The 10038-nt window shown below is 35.0% G+C and overlaps 1 protein-coding gene across 1 annotated transcript in view; it reads right to left on the reverse strand.

Annotated features, from left to right (window-relative positions):
* Positions 1-9469, reverse strand: part of LOC128638159 (B-cell receptor CD22) — a 219260-nt gene extending 209791 nt beyond the window's left edge. Inside the window, exon 1 of the mRNA XM_053690022.1 lies at positions 9386-9469. The gene's annotated coding sequence lies outside the window, so the exon portion shown is untranslated. The remainder of the gene's footprint in view (positions 1-9385) is intronic.
* Positions 9470-10038: the final 569 nt, after the last annotated feature.

Consider the following 10038-nt stretch of genomic DNA (forward strand, 5'->3'; position numbering starts at 1 on the left):
ATATATATACATATATATATACATATACAATATATATATATATATATATATATATATATATTGTACTAAAATACCATCACATATATTTAGAAATGTGTATTTATGACTAAATAGAACATATTCTTCTATTGACTTCTATGGGGGAATACGTGAACATGTATGCGGTATTCTAACTGAGGCTTTTTGCACTCATCAGGTTAGAGCACAAGCAAAAAAAGTTTATTTGCAACTTTTAATATTAACGCCACCCAACGAGTGCAAAAAAATTATTTCTATCATAATTAACACTTAAGCAGGAGCGTTAATTAGTGGGTCACTTGTAATCTGGCCCATTATTATTTAATGTAACATTCCTTGATAAAATTTTACTTTTAAAATTTAATCATTTAGATAGCTTGCTATTTGTCTCCTTCTAGTAATTCGCTAATTGTTTTCAGAATAACTATCCCTCCCTTAGTTTTTCTCTTTCCACCGATATATCTAAAGATAGTTTTGTCATCATTTATACTGACTGTGCTCATTTTTCTTATGCACAAGATTTAGCCTTTCTGATTACCTGCTTTATCATTTTTTGGGGTTCTCCATTTTCCCATATCCTCTTCTGAGCCAGTATGTTTTTTTTTTTTTTGTATAAACTGTCTTTTTTTGTCTTTACTGCATGTGCTACTTTTCTTGAAACCATATTGGTTTTCTTTTTTTTCTGCTTTTCCAAACAAGCCTAATATACAGGGAGTGCAGAATTATTAGGCAAGTTGTATTTTTGAGGATTAATTTTATTATTGAACAACAACCATGTTCTCAATGAACCCAAAACACTCATTAATATCAAAGCTGAATAGTTTTGGAAGTAGTTTTTAGTTTGTTTTTAGTTATAGCTATTTTAGGGGGATATCTGTGTGTGCAGGTGACTATTACTGTGCATAATTATTAGGCAACTTAACAAAAAACAAATATATACCCATTTCAATTATTTATTTTTACCAGTGAAACCAATATAACATCTCAACATTCACAAATATACATTTCTGACATTCAAAAACAAAACAAAAACAAATCAGTGACCAATATAGCCACCTTTCTTTGCAAGGACACTCAAAAGCCTGCCATCCATGGATTCTGTCAGTGTTTTGATCTGTTCACCATCAACATTGCGTGCAGCAGCAACCACAGCCTCACAGACACTGTTCAGAGAGGTGTACTGTTTTCCCTCCTTGTAAATCTCACATTTGATGATGGACCACAGGTTCTCAATGGGGTTCAGATCAGGGGAACAAGGAGGCCATGTCATTAGATTTTCTTCTTTTATACCCTTTCTTGCCAGCCACGCTGTGGAGTACTTGGACGTGTGTGATGGAGCATTGTCCTGCATGAAAATCATGTTTTTCTTGAAGGATGCAGACTTCTTCCTGTACCACTGCTTGAAGAAGGTGTCTTCCAGAAACTGGCAGTAGGACTGGGAGTTGAGCTTGACTCCATCCATCCTCAACCCGAAAAGGCCCCACAAGCTCATCTTTGATGATACCAGCCCAAACCAGTACTCCACCTCCACCTTGCTGGCGTCTGAGTCAGACTGGAGCTCTCTCCCCTTTACCAATCCAGCCACGGGCCCATCCATCTGGCCCATCAAGACTCACTCTCATTTCATCAGTCCATAAAACCTTAGAAAAATCAGTCTTGAGATATTTCTTGGCCCAGTCTTGACGTTTCAGCTTGTGTGTCTTGTTCAGTGGTGGTTGTCTTTCAGCCTTTCTTACCTTGGCCATGTCTCTGAGTATTGCACACCTTGTGCTTTTGGGCACTCCAGTGATGTTGCAGCTCTGAAATATGGCAAAAATGGTGGCAAGTGGCATCTTGGCAGCTGCACGCTTGACTTTTCTCAGTTCATGGGCAGTTATTTTGCGCCTTGGTTTTTTTACACGCTTCTTGCGACCCTGTTGACTATTTTGAATGAAACGCTTGATTGTTCGATGATCACGCTTCAGAAGCTTTGCAATTTTAAGAGTGCTGCATCCCTCTGCAAGATATCTCACTATTTTTGACTTTTCTGAGCCTGTCAAGTCCTTCTTTTGACCCATTTTGCTAAAGGAAAGGAAGTTGCCTAATAATTATGCACACCTGATATAGGGTGTTGATGTCATTAGACCACACCCCTTCTCATTACAGAGATGCACATCACCTAATATGCTTAATTGGTAGTAGGCTTTCGAGCCTATACAGCTTGGAGTAAGACAATATGCATAAAGAGGATGATGTGGTCAAAATACTCATTTGCCTAATAATTCTGCACTCCCTGTATTGTATAGTTACATCTAAAATAGTGTTCTTAAAAATATTCTCACTATTCTTGCACCCCCGTAATTTGTGCCGCCTCTTTTAGAGAATCATTTAGTATTTCCTAATGTAAGAAATATCAGCCTTTCTAAAATCTAAAACTTCTGTTTTAGTATGGCTGCACAGTTATATTAAATTATATTATACTAGTGGTGAAGCCTGTGTACACGGGCTGTTTTCTTTATTGCAGCAGTCCTACCCGAGCTCCCGCCCCGGCCACCCCCTGTCCATGGCCTCGTCAAGCCCCCAATGCTGCACACACACTGCCCGTGCTCCAGCCCAGCCACGTCCCATCACACCCAACCATGCCCACGTCACGGCCCTGCCACGCCATGTCACGCCTACTTCTGCCCAGTCATGCCCCCACTGTGTGCGCAACTGACGACAGCGATGGATGTGTTACAAACACATTTATAGTATATAATATAATAGTCCCACACTACAATATCCTCGCCCTTCATTTTAATTTTGACAATATCATGAGTGAATAATCCTAGATACCATTCCTTTTCTGAAAACCTGTTTCCATTAAGTTTTTACAGTTGCCCAAACACTTTCAAAATTATTAGTTTCTACATTTTCAGTTACTTTAATATTTTCTTTTATATACAGAGTCTCCCCCCTTTTTTCCTACTCTATTTTTTTTTCTTTCTTTTTATTAGAATAAACAAATATCACATTATAGGCATCGACAAATGCAATGAAAGTTGTTGCAAAACAAACAAACATAATACTATTGAATCTGTAGTTATCCCTTTCCATTATAGAGTGTCTACATGCACATATAGCCCTTGGCCTATTATAAAGCAGTATTAGAAACTTGTTTGGAAAAAATGATTTATAGAAAACAGTAATAGTTATTCTGTTTGTTAAGTCCTTTTGGGTGAACACAATTGAGTAGATATATCCATCTACATTCCACTCTCAAAAGAGCTTGTTCCAATTTGCCCCCCCCCCGATTCCCAGAGAAATTTTTTCAATTCCCTGACATTTCAGATCTCTTGGATTGGAATGATGATATGAAAGAAAATGCGCTGCTACTGAGGACATCTTTTTGCCATCTTCCAGATCTTTGGTGGCATTTTTGATGTTTCTAACATGTTCTTGCAGTCTGGTACAAAGTTTTCTACTGGTCATGCCTACATATATTTTAGAACAACTGCAGTATAATACGTATATTACACTTTCAGTTGAACAGCTGATATAATTCTTTATCTTGTGTGTGTATCCAAACAAGTCTTGAATCATATCCGTTTTTCTTATATACTTGCAGGAAGAGCACGTACCACAAGGAAAAGAACCTGGGGCCACTGCCGTTCTTGTTTTAACCACCTGGTAGTGACTACTGGAGACCATGGTCTTAATATTTAAGGTTCTCCTGTATCCAATTTGAACTCCATCTCCTACGATTAATTTGAGGTCATGGTCTAATGTTAAGATATGCCAGTGTTTGTTCAGGATTTCATTTACAGCATAAATATGAGGATTGTATGTTAAAATCAATCCTTTTTCTTGGTTTTCTTCCATAGTAACTCTGTACGGTCTGTATGTATTGCTCTTGTTTTGGCCTTCTTAAAAATACTTCTCCTGCTGTAACCTCTGTCCTGCAGTCTCCTTTCCAGTTTTTTGGCTTGTTGGTTAAATAGCTGATTGTCACTACAGTTTCTCTTTATCCACAGGAATTCCCCCACTGGTAATGATTTAGTGGTCCCTGGAGCATGTGCACTGTTTTTATGTAGTAGACTATTGGTAGCTGTCTCTTTCCTATAGAGGTTTGTTTGAATTTTTCCCTTCTGATCTTTAAATATGGTCAGATCCAGGAAATTAATTTTCGATTGACTCATTGAATAGGTCAATTTGATATTTAAGTTGTTCTCGTTCAGATTTTTGAGGAAAATTTCTAAGTTCTCTTTGCTACCTTCCTGCATAAATAGAATGTCATCATCATCAAACATGTTTATAGTATATAATATAATAGTCCCACACTACAATATCCTTGTCCTTCATTTTAATTTTGACAATGTCATGAGTGAATAATCCTAGATACCATTCCTTTTCTAAACACTTGTTTCCATTAAGTTTTTACAGTTGCCCAAACACTTTCAAAATTATTAGTTTCTACATTTTCAGCAGTTACTTAATATTTTCTTTTACATACAGAGCCCCCCCCCCCCTTTTTTTTTCCTACTCTATTTTTTTTTCTTTCTTTTTATTAGAATAAACAAATATAACAGTATAGGCATCGATAAATGCAACAAAAGTTGTTGCAAAACAAACAAACATAATACTATTGAATCTATAGTTATCCCTTTCCATTATAGAGTCTCCACATAAACATATATCCATCTGATATTACATATCTAAGTTCTAATCGAAACAAAATTAATACAATTCTAAATAACATATGAATGACCCCATTCCGTGGATTACTTACAAAGATGCCTATAACAAAGAGGAACAATCTTCAAATTCTGTTTTACTATATTAGTAACATAGTAAAATGTTCCCTGAGTACACCTTTTTTAACAGTTAAATAAAAAATAAAAACACAGCTCCCCTCTCCAGGCATCTCTAATCCTAGTCTAGTATCCTAGGATACTCTCCTTTTTCTGTGGCCTTCTGTAAATAAGCAGAGCCCCTGAAAGGATACATAATTTGGGCATGAAAATCCTTAGAATGAGAAATAATTAAATGTTTCTATTTAATAAGATTTTTTTATTTATTTTCCGAGTCAATAGCTGTATCATATTGCTCAATTACCATTTGGTTACATATGAGTTGCTTAAATTCAGAAAGTTGAAGAAATGTCTTAGATTTCCAATACTTCAAAATCATATTCCTGCTGGTAGAATTACAATATTTACGGCTAGATTTAAAGTTTGGCGTTAGCCGTCAAAACCAGCGTTAGGGGCTCCTAACGCTGGTTTTGGGCTACCGCTGGTATTTAGAGTCAGTCAGGAAAGGGTCTAACGCTCACTTTCCAATCGCGACTTTTCCATACCGCAGATCCCCCTACGCCATTTGCGTATCCTATCTTTTCAATGGGATCTTTCTAACGCTGGTATTTAGAGTCTTGGCTGAAGTGAGCATTAGAAATCTAGCGACAAGACTCCAGCCGCAGCAAAAAGCCAGGAGTTAAGAGCTTTCTGGGCTAACGCCAGTTCATAAAGCTCTTAACTACTGTGCTCTAAAGTACACTAACACCCATAAACTACCTATGTACCCCTAAACCGAGGCCCCCCACATCTCCGCCACTCTATTACAAATTTTTAACCCCTAATCTGCCGACCACACACCGCCGCAACCTACATTATCCCTATGTACCCCTAATCTGCTTCCCCTTACACCGCTGACCCCTATATTATATTTATTACCCCCTAATCTGCCCCCCCCAACGTCGCCGCCACCTACCTAAATTATTAACCCCTAATCTGCCGACCGGACCTCACCGCTACTATAATAAAGTTATTAACCCCTAATCCGCCTCACTCCCGCCTCAATAACCCTATAATAAATAGTATTAACCCCTAATCTGCCCTCCCTAACATCACCGACACCTAACTTCAAGTATTAACCCCTAATCTGCCAACCGGACCTCGCCGCTACTCTAATAAATGTATTAACCCCTAAAGCTAAGTCTAACCCTAACCCTAACACCCCCTAAGTTAAATATAATTTTAATCTAACAAAATAAAATAAATCTTTTTAAATAAATTAATTCTATTTAAAGCTAAATACTTACCTGTAAAATAAACCCTAATATAGCTACAATATAAATTATAATTATATTGTAGCTATTTTAGGATTTATATTTATTTTACAGGCAACTTTGTATTTATTTTAACCAGGTACAATAGCTATTAAATAGTTAATAACTATTTAATAGCTACCTAGTTAAAATAATTACCAAATTACCTGTAAAATAAATCCTAACCTAAGTTACAATTAAACCTAACACTACACTATCATTAAATTAATTAAATAAATTACCTACAAATACCTACAAATAAATACAATTAAATAAACTAACTAAAGTACAAAAAATAAAAAAGCTAAGTTACAAAAAATAAAAAAATAATTTACAAACATAATAAAAATATTACAACAATTGTAAACTAATTACACCTACTCTAAGCCCCCTAATAAAATAACAAAGCCCCCCAAAATAAAAAAATACCCTACCCTATTCTAAAATTAAAATTGAAAAGCTCTTTTACCTTACCAGCCCTTAAAAGGGCCTTTTGCGGGGCATGCCCCAAAGAAATCAGCTCTTTTGCCTGTAAAAAAAAAACACAATACCACCCCCCAACATTACAACCCACCACCCCAAAAAATGGTGGGTTGTAATGTTGGGGGTGGTATTGTGGTTTTTTTTACAGGCAAAAGAGCTGATTTCTTTGGGGCATGCCCCGCAAAAGGCCCTTTTAAGGGCTGGTAAGGTAAAAGAGCTTTTCAATTTTAATTTAAGAATAGGGTAGGGCATTTTTTTATTTTGGGGGGCTTTGTTATTTTATTAGGGGGCTTAGAGTAGGTGTAATTAGTTTAAAATTGTTGTAATATTTTTATTATGTTTGTAAATTATTTTTTTATTTTTTGTAACTTAGCTTTTTTATTTTTTGTACTTTAGTTAGTTTATTTAATTGTATTTATTTGTAGGTATTTGTAGGTAATTTATTTAATTAATTTAATGATAGTGTAGTGTTAGGTTTAATTGTAGATAATTGTAGGTAATTTATTTAATTAATTTATTGATAGTGTAGTGTTAGGTTTAATTGTAACTTAGGTTAGGATTTATTTTACAGGTAATTTGGTAATTATTTTAACTAGGTAGCTATTAAATAGTTATTAACTATTTAATAGCTATTGTACCTGGTTAAAATAAATACAAAGTTGCCTGTAAAATAAATATTAATCCTAAAATAGCTACAATATAATTATTATTTATATTGTAGCTATATTAGGGTTTATTTTACAGGTAAGTATTTAGCTTTAAATAGGAATAATTTATTTAATAAGAAATAATTTATTTCGTTAGATAAAAATTATATTTAACTTAGGGGGGTGTTAGGGTTAGGGTTAGACTTAGCTTTAGGGGTTGATAACTTTATTTTAGTAGCGGTGAGGTCCGGTCAGCAGATTAGGGTTTAATAAGTGTAGGTAGGTAGCAGCGACATTGGGGGGGCAGATTAGGGGTTAATAAATATAATATAGGGGTCGGCGGTGTTAGGGGCAGCAGATTAGGGGTACATATGGATAACGTAGGTTGCGGCGGTGTACGGAGCCGCAGATTAGGGGTTAAAAATAATATGCAGGGGTCAGCGATAGCGGGGGCGGCAGATTAGGGGTTAATAAGTGTAAGGTTAGGGGTGTTTAGACTCGGGGTACATGTTAGGGTGTTAGGTGCAGACATAGGAAACAATGGGGCTGCTGTTTTTTTGCAGGTGTTAGTTTTTTTTTCAGCTCAAACGGCCCCATTGTTTCCTATGGGGGAATCGTGCACGAGCACGATTTTGAAGCTGGCCGCGTCCGTAAGCACTGCTGGTATTTAGAGTTGCAGTGGCGGTAAATTATGCTATACGCTCCCTTTTTGGAGCCTAACGCAGCCCTTCTGTGAACTCTAAATACCAGCGGTATTTAAAAGGTGCAGGGAAAAAAAAAACAGCGTTAGCTACGCGGGTCGTTACCGACAAAACTCTAAATCTAGCCGTTAGAAAATTATTATTAATCTTTTTATTTGAGTAATCTAATAGCAGAAAAATATGATCTGTGAGCCTAAATGACATTTTACTCACTTTATTGAACCAAAACTTAATTTTATTCCAAAGTTCTTGGACTAATATCATCAACCTACACCTCATACATCTCTACTGGAATTTGATCAGGATCCAGGGCTTTATTAATTGATGCACCTATAATAGCTTTTTTAATTTCATTTATTGTAATAGGTGTATTATTTTTATCCAAGTTTTCAGAGGAGATTTGTGGAATTTTAATCTTGTCCCAGAATTATTGCTTAATTTTAAAATCAATTGGGGTAGTAGAGAAAACCTGTTGGAAATAATCAGTTTTTGTATCTTGGATGCCATGATACTTAGATCCTGCTATATTAACAACTTATATTAGTTGTTTTTTTTTTTTTACATCTAAGTCAAGTTAGCAAATATTTCCCTTCCTTCCCTCCATGATTCTAGAAGAAAGCTCTTGTTCTAATATCCTGTATTTTAGCTTTTTCATTTAGAAAGAAGTCACTTTCTTTCCTCATCAGAATATCTCTCTCCTAGACTATTCTTATTAAACAAAAATGAATCAGGTATGACTATGTCCCAATCATGAATATCATTGTGACGATTCTACTAAATCTAACTTATCCTTAATCATTATTGTAGTAAGTTGAAGTAATTTGTTTACTAAACTGTGAGCATGCTCTGGGGTACAAGTGAGTATAATAACATTGCCTCCTTCTCGAGTTTAAATCGGCAGTAATAAAGTCTTCAAATTCTGTCCCTTTAAAACCCAAATGCAAACCATGCCTCTTATATAATCAACTATCTTGCCAAAGAGGGCTTTGATAGCTAAAAAAAAACATATGCTCTCTCCCCAAACCAACTTCTGTAGCAAAGAGTTAAATATGTGTATAATTCAATAATGTTATGATTAATAAATCTCTGATTAGATTTAAGGAAAATATGCAACAAAACATGACCATAACAAAGAGTAGAAAAGCTTCTAGAGATTTAAACTGTACAAGCTTTAGGTAAATGCACATGAATGTATGGTGAACAGATTAGTTCCCTCATTGATAAGTGACTTTATGCCTCTCAAAATGTAATTTCCCATTAAAGAACAATTACAACATACACTCAATTTTAAATAACAATGAAATATTAACAACTTTAATTGTTAATTAATCGAGAAAATATTTTTTTTTTTAGGAAATATGGATTGAGTCTTCTACACACATTTCTAAAAGAAAAAAAAAAACATTTACAGTCAATCAAGAGTATTATAAAACATGAAACTGTCTATACTCTTGTACTCTGTTTTATAATTTTACCTGGTGTTACTTGTGAAAGTCCTTCACTGTTGGTTGACATACTAAACCATTGCGTTCCAGTAACAATCCAGCATTGCACTAAATTTAAAGTCTGTTTGGGCTAAATGTTTTAAAAATAATGCCAGAGACTATAAATCTATGGTACACTGCACTTGCGTAGAATGGTTTGCATGTGGGGAGTCACTTCTTGATTTGTGTTCTCATGGGACTTGCGATATCTGACAAAAAATATTTCCAGCAATCATCAAATTATTACTTCCTGAGTGTTTAAAACAAAAACAGTATCTGAAAATTGCACACAGAGAAAAAAGGAAATCATAACACTGTACAAGTATTATGGTCACTGATATAAAGTATTAATAAATATAAAACTGGGGTAGAGAAAGAAGAGAACATTTGACAAATGTATTGTAAATCATAGAAAACAAACAAACAGCCCATGTATAACTTTGGTACTTTAATTTATAGAAATATAATATACATTTCACAGCGCATGCATATGAAAGAAGCCTGTCAATATTTGTTTATTTTTTAAAAAAAATGTTTTAGCTTAGAAAGGTTATGTTAAAGCAATTAGTTTTTTTAACTATTAGAAACAGAATGTCTGTGTGCATGTCAGTGGGTAGGAAGCTCATTGGTTCATTACGAACAAC

The sequence above is a fragment of the Bombina bombina genome, chromosome 8 (assembly GCF_027579735.1).
Source record: "Bombina bombina isolate aBomBom1 chromosome 8, aBomBom1.pri, whole genome shotgun sequence".
NCBI lineage: Eukaryota > Metazoa > Chordata > Amphibia > Anura > Bombinatoridae > Bombina > Bombina bombina.